This window comes from Octopus sinensis, linkage group LG8 (assembly GCF_006345805.1).
Source record: "Octopus sinensis linkage group LG8, ASM634580v1, whole genome shotgun sequence".
NCBI classification, from domain to species: Eukaryota; Metazoa; Mollusca; class Cephalopoda; order Octopoda; family Octopodidae; genus Octopus; species Octopus sinensis.
Window position 1 is genome coordinate 40,753,477 of NC_043004.1, and position 11,043 is coordinate 40,764,519.

Sequence of the window (11,043 nt, forward strand, 5' to 3'; positions counted from 1 at the left end):
GATATAAGAAAGCATTTTCCTTATAACTGCCACAAAAGGTGTATTTTGCACCGTGGAAAAGTACAAAAATCTGTCAGCTGGAGGAGGGAGAGATTGTTGGAGGTTGGCGAGAAGGTACTCTGACTCGGCATGGCATTTTAAAGGTGAGCTTTATGATGGCTAATTTATTAAAGGTAATATATAAATGAAGTATATATGTATATTAATATATGAATGAAGTGTTTAACATTTAAGAATGAAATGAAGAAAGTGCAATAATAACATTCACACTTACTGATGGCAGTTCACACACATGCATCAGACAATCTACCATTCACTCTGAGCGAGAGGCCCTTTGTCACCAGTAGGGGTAGAAGCTTTCTGAACTTTGCGTAACTATTCTCATTCTCGTGGTAACACTCTCTGAGCATCCATCCCAACTACAGACTTGGTCCCCTAGGTAGCTTAGACCATTGCTCCATATATTCTCTAATACAAATCAGGTTTTATGCAGGGTCAAAGTTGGGAACAAAACGATAACAGTTGGAGACATACAAGGAAACCGAATGTAAAGACACATGGAGGGTCGTTGGATCAGAACACGTGGCAAATAGTGGAAGCTGGGAGAAGCATTTTTTTTTTCATAAGAGAAAAGATAGAAGAACGAGAGAAAAACACCTCTGTTTAAACATCCCTGCAGGAAAAGATGGATGATGGTTACATGTGAGCAATGAGAGAGAGAGAGAGAGAGAGAGAAAGGGAAAGCATGGGGGAAAGAGAGAGAGAGAGAGAGAGAGAGAGAGAAAGGAAATTTGCACTGTTGGGGACATGCTGTACCCATATATGCATGTATATATATATTTTATTTATTATTGATATATATATATATATATATATATATATATATATATAATATATATATTTTCTTCCTTTTTTTTCTTCCGACCAGGCCATAAGATGTTGCTACACATCGCTGGTCACAATGCGCTTCGCATTGTTTTAGCCTTCAAATGACGCTACCCTTCTGTCTAACCAAGCAGGCTGACAGAAGAAAGAGTGAGAGAAAGTTGTGGTGAAAGAATACAGCAGGGATTACCACCACCCTCTGCCAGAGCCTCGTGGAGCTTTAGGTGTTTTCGCTCAATAAACACTTACAACGCCCGATCTGGGAATCGAAACTGCGATCCTACGACCGTGAGTCTGCTGCCCCAACCACTGGTCCATTGCGCCTCCACATTATATATATATATATATATATATATATATATTATATATATATATGTATATACATGCATACAATGGGCTTCTACACAGTTTCCATCAAACAATTTCAGTCACAAGGCATTGGTTAGTCTGGGCTGCAGCAGAAGACATTAAAGCTGACAGTGCAGTGGTATTGAACCTGAGACCACACAGCCATGCAAGCACCTGTTCATGAATTATATCTCCACTAAACAGAGGATGAATTTTATTAATCTCTTCCTAAAAGCTGGCACAAGTTCCAGAATTTGTCATGAAATTTTGGTGCCATCTAATACGTCCAATTTGTTCCATATGAGTTTGGAAAGTCTTTCTAGTAGGGGTGAATCACTTGAAGCGGTTTCCAGTATGTTATGATTTCTATTTTGTAATATTTTTTCTTCCAGTTTGTTTGTCTGTTCCTGTCTCTGTGATTGGCATGCTGGAGTTTTTTAGGTGGGTGTTGTCCAGAAGGCATAATTATGTGAAAAAAGAAATAGTTTTAATCAAATTTGTCTCCTGTTTCAGACAACAAATTTATTGTGGCACTAAATGGAAATGAAACTGACAGGGAAGGATGAGAGAGACAGGTTGGTGAGGGAAGAGAATGGATGGGATGGGATGGGATGAAGGGTGATAAAAAAAAGGGTAGAGGTAAGAGTGAGAGGTATGAGATAGAGAGGATGAGATTATAAGAGAGAGAGAGAGCAATAAGAGTTGTGTGAACGAGAGAACAATGAGGCAGAGAGAGAAAATACTGGAAAACTAAGGAATAAGGGAGAGAAATAAGAAAGGAAGGAGAAAAAAGAAAAAAGAGCAAAAGAACGAACAATAAAGTGAATGAAAGAAGGAAGGAAAGAATGAGAAAGACAGAAGAAAGGAAAGAACATATAAGTAAGAATGAAAGTAAGAGAGACGGAAAGAAAGGAAGGAACAAAAATGAACGAAAGAGAGGAAGGAAAGAAAGAAAGAAAGAAAAGAACAAAAAGTAAGAATGGGAGTAAGAGATGAAAAGAAAGCGAAAGGAAGGAAGGAAGGAAGGAAAAGCAGACTTAGATGCAAAAGAATAAATGTATGAAAAGGAGGTAGGATAAGAGTGGGTGGGAGAGAAAGTAACAGAAAGGTAACGGGATTAAGAGGAAACATGGAAGGTGTAGTGAAAAAGTGACACAGAGTGGGAGAAGGGTCCAAGGCAAGATATACAGTGGAAGGAGCAGGGTGTAAGAGAGAGAGAGAGAGACAGAGACAGAGACAGACAGACAGAGAGAGAGGGGGTGGATTGAAGGGTTATGTGAAAGATAGAGATGTTATGAGAAAAGGAGAATAAAAAGAAGAGCTGTGAGAAAGAGAAAGAGGTATAATCAGAGAGAGAGAGAGAGGGGCAGAGAGGAAGTCAGGAGAGATGTGGTAGAGTAAGAGAGAGAGAGAGTGGGAGAAAATTGGATGTGTATTGATACATGAGTGAGAGGTGGGCAACGAAAGAGAGAGAGATAAGGTGGAAAGTAAGAGTGAGGATCGGAAGAAGGTAAGAAAGAGAGGAAGGAGGTATGGAAAAGGAAAATGAAGGAAAGAGGAGTAGGAGAAAGAAAAGGGGAGGAGAAATAAGAGAAAGAGAGGAGAAAGAAGGAAAATGGGAGGAGGAGCAAGAAACAAAATAGGATTGAAAGAGAGACTTGAACATGGGAAGTCAAAACCCAGATATCTGAAATACTGATCAGACGAACTTCAGGTTTATTCAGACAAGATCGCAAGCTGCTGTGAATATTTAATTATAGTATAATCCAACCTCAAGGATAATACTTGTGCTAACCATTTTGTCTTTCATTGACAATGATTAAAAACAGAGAATTTGAAATACTGGAGAACATGATAAAATAAAAACCGAAATAAAATCCTTATATCAATGATCGAGTCTTTTGCTTTAATATGCTACATATTAGCCCTGACCATTAACATGAACTCAGTCACATTAAACAGTGTAAAAATAATCTTAAGCAATGTTTCGTTTTATGATCCAGAAAGTGAAACTGCTAAAGTCAGCAGAAGTCACAATTTTCTAGAAATTCAGCATTGAAATAAAAGTGAAAGAATTGTTTTTTTTAAAAGGAATGAGAGGCAAACTTGGTGTCAGAAATTGATAATTGTGAAATCCAAATTTTTGTGAAATGTTTTTGATTTACTTTACCCTTTTTTTTTCCCATAATAATATAAATTAAAATATAAGAAATATGATAATACTGTCAACAGCATATAACTACTCCCCATCAATGCATCTCCACAAGGTAATGTGTGGTGACTCATGAAACCCATTGCTTCATTACAACATACTGCTGAATTATGAATTAATTTCAGCGACACAAGAAAATGGCGCTTTCAATGCTTAATACAAATATCCCATGCGACAATTCTTTTCAGTCAGCTCCCCAAGGATATCATCTACAATTCTCGCAGGGGCTTCTTGTGAAAAGGACAAACTTCTTTTATGCATTTCCTCCATGCATAAACAATTTCGAAATAAACTATCAGATTCAAGGAAAAACATTATTTCCAGTTTCAATTCATTGCTGAGTTTAGTTCAGTACAACTGAACATAATTTTACTTTAATTCTACCATTTCGATCTTAATCGACTTCAGTATCATAAAACAAAACACTGTCAGAGGAAAACTGCGATCCTCGAGACTTTCTGAATGGTGCGCCGATGGAAAATTACCTTGATTTTTTTTTTGGCACAGGAGTGGCTGTGTGGTAAGTACCTTACTTACCAGCCACATGGTTCCGGGTTCAGTCCCACAACATGACACCTTGGGGAAGTGTTTTCAACTATAGCCTCGGGCCAACCAAAGCCTTGTGAGTGGATTTGGTAGACGGAAATTGAAAGAAGCTCATTGTATATATGTATAATGTCACCGAGGAAATGACTAGAGACCGTGACCTTTGGAAGTACGCTGTGTGTGAGAAGACCCGGCAGGACAAGTGAGACCATAACTCGTGGCCTCTACCTGGGATGTAGCCAGTCCACTTATGCATACCTTTCCTTCTTGGGACACAAAACTCTACTTGTGAAGACCTGTTGAGGCAAGTGAAAATCCAAATCAAAATTAAAATCAAAATCGATCAACATCAATGGAAATTGCAGCTGTGATGCCAGTGGTACGTAAGAGAACCATCCGAGCATGGCTGTTGCCAGTGTCCCCCGACTGGCGTCGTGCCGCTGGCACATAAAAAGCACCATCCGATCATGGCCGTTTGCCAGCCTAGTCTGGCACCAGTGCCGGTGGCATGTAAAAAGCACCCACTACACTCACGGAGTGGTTGGCGTAAGGAAGGGCATCCAGCCGTAGAAACATTGCCAGATCAGACTGGGCTTGGTGCACCCTTCTGGCTTCCCAGACCCCAGTTGAACCGTCCAACCCATGCTAGCTTGGAAAGCGGACGCTAAATGATGATGATGATGATGAAGATGATATATATATATATATATATATGTCTGTGTGTATGTGTGTGTTTATCCCCCCGCCCACCAACATCGCTTGACAACCAATGCTGGTGCGTCTACGTCCCCGTCACTTAGCGGTTCGGCAAAAGAGACTGATAGAATAAGTACTAGGCTTACAAAGAATAAGTCCTGGGGTCGATATCCTCGACTAAAGGCGGTGCTCCAGCATGACCGCAGTCAAATAACTGTAACAAGTAAAAAAGTAAAAGAGGAATATATTTTACAAAACAAAAAAAAACAAAGAACAAAAAAAAAGGAGAAAGGAAAGAAAGAGAAACATCAATGCAGCATCAAGTGCTTCAATTGGTCTCACACCACAAGGTTCAACGGGACCTACTGAAGCAAGCCAGCACGCTCAATGCATTACCACAGGCGATGGCGAGGCTAAGGTGTTGGAAAAGCCAAGCACCCTCACGGGCATCACCTGATACCTCTGTATGGCGAGCCACCAACGATGACACGAACTTCACTGTTAGCAGTCCAGCCCCTCCAAATGTCTCATTCGTCACAGGCTAGAAGTGATAGTTCCCTGCCAGGTCCCGATACTTCAGGGTTTTGTTTCGTTCAGTGACCCTTCCATTTACCGCAGCATTCAGGATGTGGGAGGGAGTAAAAGAGTCACAGACCATGACGCCCCATATTAGGCACTTACCTCTTGCTCAGGAACAGAGAGTAAGACCATCGGGTCTCTTGCCATCATTTCTGGATAATCCCGATGGCTCCAGAACTGTGAGGATATTAATTCGAGCCAGGGCTCGCCTAATGATTAAGCTCAGTGTGATGAACGAAACGACCAGCATTTAGGCGGTCAGACAAACCGTGAAGACCAGTGGGATCGAGGGGCCTACCTCAGCGACATCTCAGTCCCCTACAGACGTCAGCTTCCACTCTGAGTGCGATGGAGATGCGGAGCTCATCAACCCAGTCCCCTGAGACTTTAGCACTAGCAGAAAGCATGTGACACCTTGAAAATTGATCAGATTGATCAAGGAGAGAATTGAAATTGGCACCTGGACGCAGATCGTCTCATACTCTATGCTTCCGTCTATCTCAACTGTAACAGGAACTGATACACCCAGCTCTCTCCACTGTAACAGAGCTTCATCCATCTCCCTGTTGGAATTAATCCAAGTTGGAGAGGAGATGATGTTGCCTACCAAAGGGGAGCAAGCGTAGATGGAGGAAAAAACAGGGACGAGAGGGAGAGAGAGAGACTAGCACTTGCGCAGACCTAAACCCCCAAAAGTTTTGAAGAACGAACAATTCGTTGACAAAGAAAAATAATTTATAAAAATGAACAGTTAATGGCAAAAGGAGTGAAGAAAAATGAGTGAAAATTAGAAAAATAAATACAATAAAACGGCATGCACACTCCCTCAATTATACATCGCACCAGAGGACATTGGAATTCCTCTATCTAAAGGAATTCTGAGACAATCAAAAACATTCACGCCATTAACCGTGGATGATTGCGAGACTGAAGTGTTTGAACAACAGGGCACTTACCAGAACATAATCTAATGCTTCGGTGAGGCTAGAAGCTAACAAAGCCAAAAACTTCTTTGTAGTTAACTCCAGAGAACGTCTCAAAAAATTACATTATTTCTAATGTTGCTCCGTTTAGTTATGAATGCAGTTGTACTTGCCATTACAGCATTAAGGATGTGTGATCGCGCAAAATTGTTAACAGTGGTGCCTGTTATAATTCCATTCGTCGAGAGTTGAACTCACAAAGAAAAGTTCACAAAATTTATTAATATTTAATTTAATTTATAATTTATAGCAAACGTGAACTATCAGAGAAAAATATAATAACAGCAGATTATTTTACGACACACTTGTATAATTTCGCAACACAAGTTAGAAAGCGATGGAATACACACGCAAACCGGATATAGTCTTATGTAGAACGAAATGAATTGTCGCATTGAAATCAACCAATCAGCTCAAAATAAACTTGATTCAATATTAATTTCAAACATAGATACAGAATACGCATGTACATCGATGTTCTTCAAGGGTAGTGGTTCTCAAACTGGAGTTCGCGGACCTTTCGGAGACCGTGAAGGGACGCTGAAGTATCGTGAAAACGGGGTGGCTTGAAACAGGTTTAAAACTTTCAAGACTTTCAATTTTTCGCATGCTATCATCCTTCCTTTTTCCTTTCTTTCTTTTTTTTTTTGTCGTTGGCCTCAAAAACCCACGCCACACCTACACAGTTGCTAATCACATTTGTTTGGCTGATAGAAAATATGCGAGTATAACGGTTGATCGCGCATGTGCTGTCGGTATCTTTCGTTTCTCATTTGTTTTTTAACCAATTGATCAACCGATTCCTCATATTTTCATATCCATTTATTGTATCCCAATGGGGTACTGCCTGGATTAAGTTGTGGTTTTTAGGGTTGTAGGTCTATGAGCAGTGCGGTTCATAGTCCGGAAATTACGGTACACGAATGTATCATTTTTTTTCCATGTTGATTATCCTGCATTTTATAGGGGACCGCAAATCATCGAAAAAAAACTGTAAAATCTTTTGAAACGTTTGAGAACCACTGCTCTAGAGGGTTTCAGGCCTTTAAACATTAGCCCTCCTCGACCAGTTGAGCCAACCGGGGATTGATCAAGTCCCATTTTGCAGCCCAGTCGCAACAAACCACAAGTTTATTCTCGTTATCCAAAGTAGCTTTCTTTGCAACTTTGGTGATGAAATGTATGACCTTCCCCGCTTCGCTTGTACTGATAATTCCAAGTCCAGTCTGAGCTTTGCGTGGTTAATCTTGGACAACATAGATACAGTCCACATATTTCGAATGATACAATAATTTGATATAGACTCTGTATGTAATTGTAAAAACAATTTCACTCCAGGAGGATTGCAATCAAAACTGATACGCTTATTGAAAAAAACATTGGAATTTGAAAGCAGTTCAAATTATCTTTCATATAAACCGAAAATGATTTGAGCTAACGAAGAAGCAACGTGATCACTCAAGCTACAATAATGAGCAAATTCCCCACAAATCGTACGGACTTATCTAGAGAGTTTCAGGCCTTCCTCCACCAACCGCTGATTGATGAAGTCCCACTCGCAACAAACCACAAGTTTATTCTCGTTATCCAGACTAGCTTTCTTTGCAACTGCTATTAGGGTGCAATAATAGATTATAAAAAATAGTGGGTACATAGTATTTTAAGTGACACAACAAACACTGGTGTCAAAAAGCATTCATTCTTGAAACTCGTGTTTACGGTGTATATAACAGTAATCTGTGGCCTTCAAAAAAGGCAACTGTAAAACTCTTAAATTACGATAAAACGACAGCTCTCACAAAAGCCTGTGTACTAGGAAATTAAAACTGAGTCAATGGATCGTTGTATACTAAAGACACTCGCAAACATGTAAAATCCACTGCTCAGTCATCAATATTATATTTCTCTGTAAAAATATCCTAGATGTGAATGGAATAGAGAAGGACATTGAATAATATAGTCTTAGATACACCAAATATGTCGAGATAAAAAGGACAAGCATTCCTTTGGAAATAATCTCACGGAAGTTAAAATGAAAATTGTTGTTTTATCAACTTGTTCAACGATTTCCGTAAAAAAGATTTTTTTCAGCTCACACAAAAACCTAGATAAATGTATGTATGTGTGTGTGTGCATATATACATACATATATATAATATATATATATATATATATATATATATATACATATATATGTATGTATATATATGTATGTATATATGTATGTATATATTAGGTTGTCCCAAAAGTTCGTAAACACTTGCGAATATTGAATTTTTACTCGCCAAGTACTAACAAAAATTATTCCTCAAAATAAAGACCATTATTTTCCAAGACTTTCTACGAACTTTTGGGACAACCTTATATATATGTATGTATATATATATATATATATACATATATATATATATATATTATATATATATATATATATATATACTTTATTTAAAAGCAGTAGAAATTTAACAAAAGCTGTTACTCGGAGTTTCACGTTTCCGTTCGTCGGACAGTTCCGCTGCTTTTAAATAAAGCATATTACTCTACCTCTGGTATTTGAGTACTCTTTTTTCCACCTTGTTTCACATTTATGTGCTCACTCCGGCATATATATATATATATATATATATATATTATATATATATATATATATATACAAGCGCATAAACACAGACATAAATATACTTACATACACATACATACATATAAATACATACATGTATACTTACACATAGAACAAAATAAACGTAAGCGATTCATGAAAACAGAAAAAAAATGCATGTGTATGTATACACATATAGAAAAAGTGAAAGGGTATGTGTGGGCGTGTATTCGACTGTTCAACTCGACTATGAGTGAACGTTTGTGTGTGCGATTGTATACTAGACTGTTCAGCTGAAAAAAAAATTTAAAGAAATAAAGATTTTTTTTTTTTTTTTCACGGAAATTGCTGAACAAATAGATAAAACAAAACTATTTTCAGTTTGACTTTTGTGAGAAATACCGAAGAAGATAACCAAGACGAAAATGTATTTGACCGTAGATTTCCTTAATCAGGGTTGACCCAGGGCTAAACATCAACGTATGAAAACAAACTTGTTACTCAACAAGTCGGCATTCGTTGAGCTTGCCTTCCATTCGTTTTTATAACACTGTAAAAGTTTAAAAGAGCAATACAAAAAAATGACAAATTTAAAAATATTTCCTTACAAGATATTGTCTTTCTGTTGCTGGTGGCGGTACTATTGTTTTTTTTTTTTGCTTCCTTCTTTATCGGACGTTATTCGTTAATTGTTTATTAATTGCCTTTGTTGTAGTCGTGGTAGCTGTTGTTCAATGCTTGTTGCTTTTGTAGTTGCTCTGTTGTTGTTGTTGTTGTAATTTTTACTGTATGTGTGTTGTTGTTGTTGTAATTTTTAATGTATGTGTGTTGTTGTTGTTGTCTTTGATATTTACTGCAATTGTCGTTATAGTTTCGTTTTAACTGCTGTTCGCGTGTTGATGGAAGCTGACTGTGTCACAGGAACTGATAGTGGGTGGCTTTATTGTATAGGCTTACTTCGATACTTGAATTCAGTGATCGCAATTCAAAAATCAGTCGTAGGAAACGAATACCAGTAATATTCTAGTACACTTCCATCTGATAATATTTTGCGGTTTACATAGAAATCAATCGAATTCCCTGTCAACTTACAAGGAACCGACTTTAATGATGGTGGTGGTGTTAATGCTGATTTTGGTTTCACTAGTAGTGGTACTAGTTTGTATTCGTTAGGCTATTAGTTGTCATCTTTGGTAATAATAGTATTGGTTGTAGTGTTCTTGTAAGTAGTGCCGTCCTTTTGTATCTATTAATATTGATGGCTATTGTTGTTTTTGTGTGTGAGAGAGACGACAGGAGAGAACACTTGCGCAGCATTAAGTACTGTCCTTGCAACAAGACAAGCATCAACTATTCATCTAGGTCTTTGACACAGCTATTTGTTTACTCTGAAAAACAAAAAACAAAAAGAACTACCTAGATCATTATATACAAAGTAATATGAAAAAACAATGAGCAATTAAATTCTGCTAATCACTCAGAAATATTTCAATCGAATGCCTTTTCAGGCAAGAATGCCCTATTTCATTTTTCAGGGATGGGCAGAATGTCAATAGCAACGGCCAGCAAGCAAAACGTCCCATCCTCAAAATGGAATCTTCATCCTGTTTTGCAAATAAGTAGACTAACGGCTACTTGTATTTTGTAAATCTGATGTAATACTTTATATCAATAAAGTAAACCTTACTTTCTACTCAACAAATCTACGTGTTTGTGTGTGTATATATATATATATGAAAAAACAAGTCAAGATAGAAATGCTAAAATAATTTTATAAAGAACATTTCTGTACCGGTTTCGGTCATTTTGAGACCTTTTCAACTGTAACGATTAAATAATTAAATTTAGAAAAATAATTAAATTTGCACAGTGCAAACAAGAGAGACAGAGAAAGGCAGAAACAAAGAAAATGCCACTTATATTTGAACACTATACAAATATTCCTTTAAAAAAACTTTTCTTTTAATTTTTCTAAATTTAATTATTTAATCGTTACAGTTGAAAAGGTCTCAAAACGACAGAAACCGGTACTGAAATGTTCTTTACAAAATTATTTTAGCATTTTCTATCTTGACTTGTTTTTTCATATATATCAACTCGTGTGTTCCTTTTCACCCTTATATATATATATATATATATATATATATATATATATATATATACCGGAGTAAACACATAAATGTGAAACAAGGTGG

At 37.4% G+C, this 11,043-nt stretch overlaps 1 long non-coding RNA gene across 1 annotated transcript in view; it reads right to left on the bottom strand.

Moving 5' to 3' along the window:
- The window catches only part of LOC115214934, a 37,216-nt gene extending 26,849 nt beyond the window's left edge, over nt 1-10,367 (bottom strand). Inside the window, exon 1 of the long non-coding RNA XR_003881942.2 lies at nt 9,457-10,367. This is a non-coding gene — a long non-coding RNA (uncharacterized LOC115214934). The remainder of the gene's footprint in view (nt 1-9,456) is intronic.
- Between the last annotated feature and the right edge of the window lie 676 nt (nt 10,368-11,043).